The following is a 13,509-nucleotide window of genomic DNA, read 5'->3' on the forward strand; positions in this document are numbered from 1 at the left end:
TCCTTATGAACTGCTAAATGGGAAAAAGCCAGACGTCTCCTTCTTCCGGGTGTTTGGGTGCAAATGCTACATCTACAAGAAACGCCATCACCTAGGGAAGTTTCAAAGACGTTGTGATATTGGTTTTCTTTTGGGTTATTCATTAAAGTCCAAAGCATATCGAGTATTCAACCATGCCACTGGCGTGGTAGAAGAAACATATGATGTGGAATTTGATGAGACTAATGGCTCCCAAGGAGCACTTGAAAATCTTGATGATGTAGGTGATGAGCCACTTAGGGAAGCAATGAAGAACATGCCTATTGGAGCTATCAAACCGAAAGAAGATGAAGAAGAGGTGCAAATCATTGACAGGCCTTCTTCATCAAATGTACCACAAGATGATGAAAAAGATGAGAGGCATGCAAATGAAGATACATTTGTCTCTCATGAACAAGCAAGGGTACAAGCCGAAGATATTGATGCTCCAGGATCTTCTTCCCAAGTGGTTGACAGGAGAAACTCATCACTACTTCAAGCTCATCCTCAAAACCAAATCATCGGGAGTCCTTCACAAGGGGTTATTACTCGATCACATAGACATGCTACTTTTATTGAACATCACTCTTTTGTTTCTTGTGTTGAGCCTACTTGTATAGATGAGGCGCTACAGGATCCGGACTGGGTGAATGCCATGCATGAAGAACTTAACAACTTCACCCGTAACGAAGTTTGGACCCTGGAGAAGCCCCCACAAGATGCAAGAATCATTGGAACAAAGTGGGTGTTCAGAAACAAACAAGATGATCAAGGTGTGATTGTAAGGAACAAGGCAAGACTTGTCGCAAAGGGATTCTCTCAAGTTGAAGGCTTAGATTTTGGAGAGACCTTTGCACCGGTTGCTCGACTGGAAGCCATCCGTATCCTACTTGCATATGCATCATGCTATGATATAAAACTTTATCAAATGGATGTAAAAAGTGCATTTTTAAATGGCTTCATAAATGAACTTGTATATGTTGAGCAACCGCCTGGATTTGAAGACCCTAGATATCCTAAACATGCTTACAGGTTGTCCAAGGCACTTTATGGGCTAAAGCAAGCTCCAAGGGCTTGGTATGAGCGTCTTCGCGACTTCCTCATCGAAAAGGGCTTCAAGATCGGGACCGTCGACACAACTCTCTTCACAAAGAAACATAACGGTGATATTTTCATTTGTCAAGTATATGTTGATGATATAATCTTTGGCTCGACAAATGACTATCATTGCAAGGAATTTGGTGAGTTGATGTCGAAGGAGTTCGAGATGTCAATGATTGGTGAGCTAACATACTTCCTCGGCTTTCAAGTCAAGCAAATGAAAGATGGTAACTTTCTCTCACAAGAGAAGTATACCAAAGACTTGTTGAAAAGGTTCAACATGGAGAAGTGCAAACCAATCAAGACCCCCATGCCTACAAATGGACATCTCGACTTAGATGAGGGAGGTAACCCGGTTAATCAAACTCTCTACCGTTCTATGATTGGTAGTTTATTGTACCTTACCGCATCTAGGCCCGATATTATGTTCAGTGTTTGCATGTGTGCTAGATTTCAATCTAATCCTAAGAAAGCTCACCTTCGTGCTGTTAAGAGAATTCTTAGGTATCTCAGGCACACCACAAGCATTGGTCTGTGGTATCCCAAAGGAGCTACTTTTGATTTAATTGGCTATTCCGATTCGGATTATGCCGGTTGCAAAATTGATAGAAAAAGTACTTCTGGGGGATGCCATCTGCTTGGTAGATCACTAGTTTCATGGACATCCAAAAAGCAAAATAGTGTTGCCTTGTCAACTGCCGAAGCGGAATACATTGCCGCAGGTGCTTGTTGCACACAGATTTTATATATGAAACAAACTCTTCTAGACTATGGCGTAGTTCTAGAAAAGGTACCTTTGTTGTGTGATAATGAGAGTGCTGTTAAAATTGCTAATAATCCTGTACAACACTCTCGCACCAAGCACATTGATATCCGTCATCACTTCCTTAGAGATCATGTTGCTAAAGGAGATATCATTTTAGAAGGAGTGAGGTCGGAAGATCAATTACCGGATATTTTCACTAAGCCTCTTGCTAAGACCCGCTTTTGCATTTTGAGGAATGAACTAAACATTCTTGATCTCAGAAATTTTATGTAAAATGTCAAATGATGTTGTCAAGCTTGCATTGCATGTTTAAATTCCTTGTATTGCATCTAGGGCTTGTCTAACCTAGCTAAGATAACCGCCAACAAAGCGAGTGAAAAAGCTTAACTCGGGTCAAACTTGACAAGTCTTAGTTTTAAGCTTTTAGCACTTAAATTCTTACTTTTTATGCAATTATTGGTTCTTGAAATATGCATGAGGTACTGCACTAAGGGGGAGTATTCAAAACTCAAATCACTCATGAAAACCCCTAGTGCAAGCCAAAATGCAAATTTCACCATTTGCCTATTTTTCTAAAAATTATCTAGCCTATGGCAAAATATTTTGAAAAGTATATGAGGGTGCCAATACCTGTCCCAACAAGTGTTATTTTGTGTGTTTATAAGTTGGGATTTGGTTTGGTTGGGAGTTAGATAGAAAAATTCAAAATTTTCCAAACTCCCCTCTGTCTGGGCTCACCGGACAGTCCGGTGTGCACCGGACACTGCACTGTGCAATGTCTGGTGCACCGGCAGCCGCGCGCTAAATCCATTTTCCTGTGCGCTGTCCGGTGATCCGGTGGTTCACCGGACAGCTACTGTGCGCTGTCCGGTGTGCACCGGACAGGCACTGTAGACTGTCCGGTGCGCCCATATCGCGTTTTAAAAAAAGGCCTCCAGCCCGCATCCGAGCCAGAGGCTCATTCTTTTCCACCAGCGCTTTCTCTCTGGCGATTCCCAGCACCCGCCGGCGACAGACCTCCCCTCTCCGGCGACCATCGTGCTCCGGCGATCGTGTGCCTGGGCTCGTCCTCTCCCTCTCGGTGAGCAGTCCATCCATCTCTCCCTCCTTCCACTGCTCTCTGACTATGTCTGTGTTCACCCTTTTCCACCTTTTGTGAATTTCCTCAAATTCTTGTCAAATCCAATGAATCCAGTTGGTGGAATGTGTTCAATTGTCCCCATTGTGTATCCCTGCAGGTTCTTAGCTCCTTCGGGAGGGTTTTCCCACCTCAAATAGTCGTTTCACCGAAAACCTAATTCCCCGCACGCCACGTGCTCGGTGAAATGCCCAAACCAACCAAAAATGCTCCAATTGAACCCAAATTTTTCAGGCACCTTCACAACACTTCCTGTAACCTACTTGCCAGATTTCACGCCAATCCGAGTTTCCAGGCTTCAATTTCACCAAATTCCCCGTTTCGAGCGATCGTTTCCGAACCGAGTGCCCAAATCTTCTTTTCTTCGCCTAAATTCAAACCAAGCACACACTTCACTCATATTCACCTATATAAACCTATTCGTGAAGTATCGGCTCAATTCCATATCGATTCGTGCCTCAATTCGAATTCCAAACCTCCTATGACACTATTTATCCTTCAAACGTCGTTTTCACGTCGTTTGACTTCTCGATCGTCTTGTCTCGTGTTTTCTGTGCCATATCTCTCTGTGTATGTATTTATTCACATTTCATATGCTTATGACTATGTGACTAATACGTGCTCACCTCTTCTATCATTTCAGTGACCTTGATTGATTGTGTGCCGTCTCCCGTCCTGCCTGGATCGTCACCTCTCGTGTGAGCTTTCCAGGTAGTCATCTCATCTTTTGCTAATCTATCGGTCACTTTTGCTCTGTGCTTAGTCTCTCTCTCTCATTTGCAGACATCAGTTCAGGATGCCGTGCACGAAGAATGTGTCGGCGCCAGGGGGAGGCGATGATGAGGATCCTCGTCGCCCCTTCAGGCAGGTCAAGGGCAAGACTGTTTACTTGGAGCAGCAGGAAGGCCGCAAGAAGCGGCGTACGGACAGAGCAGCCCGTGCAGCGGCAGCAGCTGCAGCGGCCGCTGCGCAGGCCGAGCTTGGAGATCAGCCGCAGACTCCATCCGATCAGATTGCATACTGTGTTCGTCGTCTCGCCTCCCGGCATCGCTCCTCCACTCACACCTCTGCTTCCACTCCGCCACCCACTCTGCCTGCTCCCGTCACTCCTATTGCTCCATCCACCTCCACAGCCATACCCACTACATCCACTACGCCAGCTTCCACTGCTCCTCCTCCTCCCGCTCCCGCTTCAGCTCCTCCTGTCCCTCCACCTCGATTCCGGGAGCGCGATGAGACTGAGGTTCGTCCTATGGTTTCGGATCCTCGTCTGTTTGACCTTCAGCGTGCTACAGCAGCACGGGTACGTAGGTTCAGATACGTACCCGTGGAGTCTTGGCTACCTGCTCAGAGAGACCCTGCAGCAGGTGATCTTTTCAGCACACGTATTCAGGAGTCGTTTTTCAGAGCTCAGATGTCTGCTCAGATAGCTCTGCGAGTGCACCGGCTTTTGGATCTTCCAGCCTTTCTGCTTGCAGCCGGTGCTGACTCTGAGGCACATCTCACCTATCTGCCTGGCCTTCAGACCCTTCTGACTATCAGCGGCAGATACGTTGAGGAGTGGGTACGAGTCTTTTACGCCTCTGTTTGGATTGACCCGGATCATCACTGGATGAGGTTCCGCTTTGAGCGAGAGGATGTCACAATTACTGCCAGTCAGATCCGCCAGCTATTTGGATTCCCCGAGTCGACGACTCGCCTTCACAGTCTCTGCTACGGCACTTCTGACCCTCCTCGTCGCCCTCACGGCGGTGTGGCTCCTGGTACAGCTCACGTCGCGGCTCTGTTCCGCCCGCCCTTCACAGATGGGTCGCGACGTTCACCGGCAGACTTTACTACAGCAGCCAAGTACTTATACGAGCTCATCAGACGGACTCTTCTGCCCAGGATGGGATACAGGGAGGCTACCACTCATATTCAGCTTTGGCTCCTTGGTGCCCTGGTCTCCCACTCTGAGTTTGACGTTGTGGACTTCCTGATTTGTGAGATCGAGGACACCGTTCTGGATGGGATTCGTGCTCGTCGGCAGTTGCCTTATACTCACTACTTGTGCCACATCTTTGCGCAGCTGGTTCAGCCCCCTCGATTTCAGAGCACCCTTGAGGCCTCACGCTTCGTTTTTGGATCCTACCGTCCTGCGCCTGAGACTCCTGTGCCAGCTTCTGCTTCTGTGTTTGACTCTCAGGCCGAGGATGCAGCTCTTCGACAGCTTGACACTCAGGGTACAGCAGCTGATGATGATGATGATGATGATTTTGGGGTTCCTCCTCCGCCTCCGCCTCCTATGCCTCCACGCTCACATGATCATGAGGCTGGGAGTTCTAGTGCTGCCCCTCCTCCTCCTCAGGCTATGGACCCTGCTCTTGCTTCGATTCTGGCCAACCTGGCGGCCGAGAAGGCCCGGTTATCCGAGAGGATGCTCTCGATGTTTCAGAACATGCAGGACAGGCAGGATGCCCTTCAGCAGCAGCTACTTCAGGATCGGGCTGAGACTAGGGCATTCATGGCTCTTATGCTTCAGCATTCTGGTATCTCAGTACCTCCGGTTCAGTCTGCTCCACCTCCTCCGCTTCACGCTCCAGTGGTGCCATCGATTTTGTCCGGACCCCCTGTTGGTACCTCTCCGCTCCGGCCGGTCACTTTGGCGTTCACCTCTCCGGTTCTCAGCTCTGTCTGTCCGCAGCCGCCAGTGCCACCAGCATCTGCTGTTACCACTACCGCCGTGGCAGTATCTGTGACTGCTTCTGTTCTGGTAGCTCCTGCAGCACGGCCTCAGTCCGAGTCAGTACCAGCTCCAGCTTCTACCGCAGATCCTGGATCCGAGACTGACTCTGACCCTCCGCCGGCGTTCGCTCTGCTGCCTCGACCTCGACCGGATGCGCCCCAGCCGCCTCCTCCTGCTTCAGATGTTTAGGTTCAGGTCCCTTTTGGTGTTTGACGCCAAAGGGGGAGAGATATGAGTTGTGAGAGTTAGGGGGAGTTAGAGAGTTAGTAGAGAGTCATTTTGATGTAATATATGTGCTTGCTACTCTCTGTACTAGCTTGATGTTTTTTGGCTCACAAACTCGTCATATACTCTCGTTGCTTATGATTGACTGTGTGTATTATGTTTTCACCTTATATTTTTTCACCAGTCTTCTAGCTCTTGTTTCATTGATTTAACTTCATTTTTATATGAACAAGAATCTTATGATGTGTATGCGCTCACTCTTATTATTATGGTACATGTTCTTTCTGTCAAAGATTACTGAGTATAACTAACCATTCTTTCTATTGACAGAAACTTCAAAACAAACTACTCTCACAAAACTTGTAGGGTTGTCATCAATCACCAAAAAGGGGGAGATTGAAAGCATCTAGGCCCCTGGTTGGTTTTAGTGATTAATGACAACGTAATATTATATGTGACTAACGTGTGTTTTGCAGAGACAAATGGTAAGTTAGGTCGCATGACAGGTAGAAGTACTACAACGGTGAAAACAATCCCGGAGATAAGAACTCAAAGCGACGGCTAAAACGACGAAACAAAAGGTGAAGGTCTACGGAGTCCGAGTGTTAAGGAGATGTGGACACTCGCGATTTAGTTAGGTCTTTTACTCTCTTTTAGCCGTACTATAAAGAGGGGTTGTCGATGAGTAGTTTGACCAAGAGAGTTCTAATGTGGTGTTGGTGCACAATCACACTCATATACAGTGCTAGGTGTCACTCTAGAACTCACACACAAGTTAGAGCGAAAACCGATTTGAAAATCAGCTGAAAAACAAGAGTTAGTGTTTCTGGCTTTGGGGCACCGGACTGTCCGGTGTGCACCGGACTGTCCGGTGCACCCTCTGCCAGGTGGGGCCAGGCTGGTCCACGGCAGAGGCTTCCCCCCACGCAGAAACCCGAGAGCGCAGCTTTCAGAGTTGATTTTTAGTGGCACACCGGACACCGCACCAGACTGTCCGGTGTGCACCGGACAGTGGACTGTTCACTGTCCGGTGCGCCATGAGTCCAACGGCTCCCTGTCAGAACTAGCCGTTGGAAACGACCGTTGGCGCACCGGTGGCGCACCGGACTGTCCGGTGCGCCATTGCGCAGTGAAATGCCTGTAACGGCTAGTTGGTGGGTGAGGGCTATTTATACCCCCTCCACCCACTATATTCAATGTCTTGCACTCCACATTTATTCCAGCACATTGCTAGAGCATTGCAAGCACCAAAAGCCTAGTGAGGAGATTAGAGAATCATAATCCGCGTTTGTTCCTCATTAGCGCTAGTGAGAGCCACCTAGAGCACACAACACTTGCATTAGGCTTCTCTTGGTCAAGCGAAAGTCTACGGCTTGTTACTCTTGGTGATCGGCATCACCTAGACGACTTGGTGGCGTTGGGAGCTCGGTGATCACCGTGAAGATCTTGTTGGTGACCCGACTCAAGTTTGTAAGCGGTCTCGAGGGATCCACCGCGCCGGAGTGGCAAAGGATCATCTCGTAGTGAGCACTTGGTTCTTGCGAGGACCAAGGGGGAGCGATACCCTTGCGCGGGTGCTCCAACGAGGACTAGTGGAGAGTGCCGACTCTTCGATACCTCGGGAAAAATTGGAGGAGTCTTCTAAACTTTGCTTTACATTCCGCACTTAATTCAAGCACTTTACATTGTGTATTTGTTTAGCAAGTATTTGAAGTATTATCTTAGCTTTGTTGCATTTCTAGTATATTATTCTTAGTGCTAGTTGTTGGGGTGAAGTTGGGCTCTTGTTTAGCTCTTGCTTAGGTTTTAATTAGTGTTGATTTTTTAGAAAAGCCCAATTCACCCCCCCCCCCTCTTGGGCATCGTGATCCTTTCAATGTAGTTTATGCATTTCAATCTATGTTTGTGGTGCTCAAGTTGTACACATGATCCCCGAACCTCACAAGTCCATTTGCAAGTGATGCACTTATTTAGGGGGAGGCATGCTACAATATGACCCTTTGAGACTAACCTTTGTGTTTGAGTTCTTGATTTAGTCTCAAAAGTGGATTGAAAGGGAAAGGTGAACTTGGACCATGCAAAGACTTCCACTGCACTCCGGTAATCACTCCAAGTTCATATCTATGCTCTTATTGCCTTTTTGTTCGTAATTGACAATTTTGGTGAGCCAATGGGGTTAAAGGGCCAAGAATGATCTCGTTTTGGTGTTTAATGCCAAAAGGGGAGAAATTAAGGCCAAAGCAAATGGATCAGCTATCACTTGTGAAATTTTGAAAATAGTAGAGTTAGAACTTTTGATTTGTCAAAATACTCTTATTGTCAAAATTTGGTCTCTTGTGGGGAGAATGTTTGATTATGGGAAAAAGGGGAATTTTTGGATCTTGATCAATTTTTCTCATGGAATACCTCTCTTTATGCCTAAACAAGTGTGTTTGACTTAGAGATAGGAAAATGAGTTTGATTTCAAAAACAAACCAAGTGGTGGCAAAGAATGATCCAAATATGCCAAATTTGAATCAAAAACAATTCTTGTTCTCTCTTGCATTTATATTGCACTTCTTTTAGTTGCTTTTGGATGTGTTGGCATAAATCACCAAAAAGGGGAGATTGAAAGGGAAATGTGCCCTTGGGCCATTTCTAAAGTGTTTTGGTGATTGAGTGCCCAACACATATTCTCTAAGTGTTGAAATTGTGCCAAAGATTCAAGAAGTGGAAATCATGTTATAAGGTATGTTTCTAGACTTAGTACATTGTTTTGAGTACTAACATATGTTGTCTAAGTGCTAGAAACAGGAGAAATGCGTGCACCGGACAGTGTCCGGTGGTGCACCGGACAGTGTCCGCTGCACCAAACTAGCCTCCGGTGAACAGGCCACTCTCGGGACTTGACGGCAGCGTACGACTATAATTCGCCGGACTGTCCGGTGGTGCACCGGACTGTCCGGTGAGCCAACGGTCGACTGCTCCAACGGTCGGCCACGCAATCCGCGCGCGACGCGTGGGCGCGCCAACGGTCGGCAGAGGGCATCGGACTATCCGGTGTGCCAACTGTCGCACATCTGCAATGGTCGGCTGCGCCAAATTAGGAAGGGAATCGCGCACCGAACATGAACAGTGGCTGTCCGGTGGCGCACCGGACTGTCCGGTGCGCCACCCGACAGAAGGCAAGATTAGCCTTCCAAGAATGCCTCCAACGGCTCCTAGCTGCCTTGGGGCTATAAAAGGGACCCCTAGGCGCATGGAGGAGTCACCTAAGCATACTTTGAGCATTCTAAGTCTTCCACACTCCGTCTCCGCGCACTTGATTGACTTTGTTAGTGATTTGAGCTCCGTTCTAGTGGTGAACTTGTTGCGATTCATTTGAGCTCAAGTCTTGGCTATGTGTGTGTATTGCTACGGATTTGTGTGTGTTGCTTCCCACCCTTACTCTAGTGCTTTCACTTTGATCTTTGTTGTAAGGGCGAGAGACTCCAACTTGTGGAGATTCCTCGCAAACGGGAAAAGAGATAAGCAAGAAGAACACCATGGTATTCAAGTTGATCATTGGATCACTTGAAAGGGGTTGAGTGCAACCCTCGTCCATTGGGACGCCACAACGTGGAGGTAGGCAAGTGTTATACTTGCCGAACCACGGGATAAACTCGCGTGTCTTGTGTGATTGTTTTTCTGTGATACTTGTGTGTTCGTAAGAGCTCGCTACTTAGCCATTCTAACACTTAACCAAGTTTTGTGGCTATTAGTTGTTGAATTTTACAGGATCACCTATTCACCCCCCTCTAGGTGCTCTCAGTGTGCCCATATATGTACGCTGCGGTGGTGAGATTGGGAACATACCCAATGTACGCATGGGAAATCTTTCATGGATTCCCACGTACTAAAAACCATAGGGGAACTTATACATGTAGTTAATCACAAGTCAGGAGCGTGCAAAACTTCCTGACTCATTACTGATGGTCATTAACGATCTAAAATTTTCGAATCTATCATAGATTCATCGTGTCCATTATGGATATCATGTTGAATACCAAGACAAACAATCATCACTGTAAGAACATTTGGTAAATTCAATAGTGTGGAGGCTAATGTGTTCAAGCTTGAGACATTATTACTTAATGGTCACGTGTTGTCCGAAGGACACACTTCAGGTCATCATATAGATGCACCAAAGAACCATATAAAGCCTTCAATGTACATACCATCTTTGTAATGGACCACACTCATTCTTTTGAAACAATTCAAAGAACCTAACCAATTTAGATCAGATTTTAAGATAAGAGGGACTTAAAATCTCATTCCTGATGATACTCATCAAGTATCCATCTTATGGGAAAACATGACCAATATAGTTATTCATAACTTTTCGTTTCATCCCAATAATGGAATTACTAATTCAATCTTACCCAACATGGTAAGTATCATCACATGAAAAGTTATAAAAATGCAACACATTGTACGGGATGATGTATTTAGAATACAATCCATAAGAAATGTTTCCAAGAAACACATGCAATATCCATTATTATCACATTTTGTTTGCCCATGATAGAAATTATATGGATATCTCTATAATTTGGTAAGATAAAATTAGGATGTATCAACACATCCTTGATACCTCCATTACCAAAAAGGGACATGATAATAACATATCATGACATCGCACGAAGCGATTGGCAAAATATTATTTCCTCTTTCCAAAGGAATATTAGAATATTTTGTTCCCCACTTATAGAGTTTGTGGCTCAATTCTCCACATTGCATGTTTCTTCCTCAATTGGAAGAATCCCTGTACAAGTTTGCACAACTCAAATCAATGAGTCTTCAACTCCCTTGATGAGTTGGTTCAACTCTAATCGATGAGCTCGTTCAACTCAAATCACATGAGTGATCAGCTCCAATCGATGAGTTTGTTTAACTCAAATTCATACGAGTTTGTTCAATAATAATGAGATTATCACAAATCTCATGGATCATTTGAATAATACTCAAAAGCAAATCATCTAACAAAGTGGTCTTCTCTTTAGAAAGAGAAGTGTTGTTACATGATTAGTCCAAATCACGATTTACACAACTAACCACTATTATCATGTCAGATGGAAGATTGAAGTACACTTCATATCTTAGCTTTCATGAGTAGTATGCATCTATTGGGATTTCATATAAAATATTAGATGCTTAGGCATACAACACTATATCACGTATAGTGTAATGACAAATGAGTTTGTCATACTCATTGCCCTTCTCTTTTTAATGTGCTTGTATATGTGCTTCATATATGTGCTTCTTGTTGCACATCAAGCCGCAAAAACACATAAGTTCTTCTCATAAGAACCGTAAGAGAAAGAGAGCATCACACTTCCTCCAAAGTGAAGAAGTGAGTCCCCATATTATGCAAAAAATGATCTTGGAATCAAGTGAACATATCCATTGAACATTGAGGATAATTAAGCCCATTAGGTGAGTTCATCAAACTCTATTAAATAATTATCCTCCAAATGGCTTAACCATTTTTTGATGTTGTAATATATATCATATCTTTATATGTTGGAGAATTCTAGGTATCACAAAAAGTGTACCAAAGGATTTTTGAAAATTGGTGGACACAACGTAGATAATCTCCATGTGATGAAACAATGGAGTAGATCTCCCAGTAGTGGGCAAAACTTTTGCTGCCTAAGAGCATGGTCTCTGGGCTGATATATTCAAAGAACATACCGCAGCCAATGCTTAGGACTCCACTACCCTGTGCTTGACCAAAATTTTAAAAAAAAATAAAATGGAAATCACCATAAAGGTGATTAACCAACATCATATCTCCAACATATCTACTTGGGAGAACACATAGGTAATCATCATGATCATATGATGTAGACCTCTTACTGATGGGCAAATAACATTTTGCTGTCTAAAAGCTTGGTCTCTGGGCAAATAAATTCCAAGAACTTATTGCAGCCAAAGCCTAGATCTCCATCATGTGTAAAATAATCCCAAGTTTAAGATATGTGACATATTTTGCAAGAATTCATCATTTCATCAAGTAGAACTTAATTAAAAGAACTCTTTGAGTTGCAAGCATGATCACAACGTCCCGCCTGGCTCCATAGCCCGCGACGCCTGCGTGGTCCGTGATCTTTTTGGGTTAGCACGCATAGGTAATTATCTCGAAAGATGTAGACCTCATAGTGATAGACATTTCAAATGCGGCCTAAAAGCATAGTCTCTAGGCTACTAAACTCGATAAAGAATTTAGCGCGGCCAGTGCTTAGGACTCAATCACCCTATGCTTTTTCCCAAAAATGCAACCTTATTTTTGCATAAGATCCATTAAGCTTTGACTTAATGATGTGCTATATTTTCCATGCAAACATAAAAGAATGCAAGAACAAAAGCAAGCCGAAAAATTTGTGAATTATAAATAAGATATAATTCACTAACAAGTATGTATTTTCCATAATAAAAACTGACAAATATCTACAATTACTTACATCATCAGGAGTCTAATTATTCAAATTTAGATACTCAATACTAATGGTAATTATGATACAAATAGACACATGGTCTGTAATTACAGAAAATAAAAATTAGAATGATAAAACATATGCCCAATCTGTCGAGCCAAGCCAAGGTGGCCCAGGAGGCCCATACAGGTGAGTCCATATGAACAAACAGTTGGGGTTGGAACCCTAACCGTTAGTCTCTTCTTCCTGGCGGCGGCCGCCCAAGGCCATGACGGCGCGGCCCTTGGCGGTGTGGGGTGCAGCCCCTGGCGCGGGTCTGACCATGATAGCGCGGCGTGGGCGCGGCCATCAGATGCGGGGACCCAAGCGGCGTGGCCCCTTGCGGCACGGGCAGAGGTGGCCCAGGCGCGCGAGCCACGGCTGCCCGGTGCGCGTGGGCGTGGCCTGCACGGCCCCTCGGTGGTAGGTGGGTGCGGCCCGCCGGCGGCGTTCGGGCGTGGCCCCCTGGCACGCGTGGGCGCGGCTGGCGCGGCCCCCAGGCGTCACACGGGCGAGGCCCCGACGGCTGGCTGTCACACCCGGTTCCAGGGGTAGAACCGAGCGCATAGCATATGTGTGCCAAGATCCATTTCCACACATATGTTGACGTCACAAGTGTAATATATCAAAATACAATGCAATAAAGGCGTAAAGAGAGTAGAATACTTCATTACATCATCTGAGTCATTGTATCTTTAACAAGTATCACATCAAAGTAAAGCGGAATTTAAATAACAGGGGCAATCTCCCACAGGAAGATGACTGGCGTATCGTTAGACTTAGAATTCCTCGTCGTCAAAATCTCCATCAAAGTCTCCAGCATCACCCTCTGATCAAAATATTTGCAAGGGTGAGCTCACTTATGGTCGGGGCTCAGCAAGTGGGGGAAAAAATTAATGCAGGTATAACAAGGTGAGGCTAAGGTTGAGCAGTAAGCATTTTAGTTGGTCAACATTTTATTAACAACACCTGTCTTACTAATAAGTGTGAACCCCAAATATCCCATTTAAACAAAGGAATATGAATATAACAAAAACACTTA

This window comes from Zea mays, chromosome 7 (genome assembly GCF_902167145.1).
Source record: "Zea mays cultivar B73 chromosome 7, Zm-B73-REFERENCE-NAM-5.0, whole genome shotgun sequence".
NCBI classification, from domain to species: domain Eukaryota; kingdom Viridiplantae; phylum Streptophyta; class Magnoliopsida; order Poales; family Poaceae; genus Zea; species Zea mays.